Below are 681 nucleotides of genomic sequence, written 5' to 3' on the forward strand. Positions count from 1 at the left end.
CTCACTATTTCACATACAAAAATAGCTTAATAATCACATTTGCATTTTACTTTTATATAATAAAGTTAAAACATCACAGTGAAGAATGTGTCATGAAGCAGCCCTTAGGAAACTCATATATGCATATTTTACAAACAAGTAAAGGAAACACTAGGCATGTCCCAAACAAAAGGCTCCCTGAAATTCTTCATTCAATTAGTTCAAAAGTCAAGACAGTGAAAAAGCACAGATCATTAGAAGAAAATCACAGAAGTGACTTGTTTAGCAAATTATATACATTAAGATTTGTGGATAACCTGCAGGGTGTGAGAAGGAGCTGATGTGGGTGGGTGATTCCTGGGCTGGATGTGTCTGACTCTGCTCCTGTCACACTGTGTATGAGGTGAGTCGCAGGCTGCATAGTGCATACACTGCATACCATACCAGTGAGTCATCAGATAGCACCAGGAAAAACAAAGCCCCGTAGAAAGCTAAGAAACTCCAGCTCAGCAGCACTGAGTACTCTGCTATTCAGAATTGTGCACTGTGCAGAGATCGAAGGAAAGCTGAATAGGCACATTCTTATACTAATCCTAATGGTGGTTGTGCACAGCTAAGCTGGCTACAACCCTGAGCATCATTTCAAGTTTATCTATCAAATTAATTAAGGAAATTAGGACACACAAGGTGCAACCAACCATG

The 681-nt window shown here is 39.6% G+C and overlaps 1 long non-coding RNA gene across 1 annotated transcript in view; it reads right to left on the reverse strand.

The window, feature by feature from the left end:
* LOC128655558 (uncharacterized) overlaps positions 1–387 on the reverse strand; it is a 2,486-nt gene extending 2,099 nt beyond the window's left edge. Inside the window, exon 1 of the long non-coding RNA XR_008401846.1 lies at positions 297–387. This is a non-coding gene — a long non-coding RNA (uncharacterized LOC128655558). The remainder of the gene's footprint in view (positions 1–296) is intronic.
* Between the last annotated feature and the right edge of the window lie 294 nt (positions 388–681).

The sequence above is a fragment of the Bombina bombina genome, chromosome 4 (assembly GCF_027579735.1).
Source record: "Bombina bombina isolate aBomBom1 chromosome 4, aBomBom1.pri, whole genome shotgun sequence".
Classification (NCBI taxonomy): domain Eukaryota; kingdom Metazoa; phylum Chordata; class Amphibia; order Anura; family Bombinatoridae; genus Bombina; species Bombina bombina.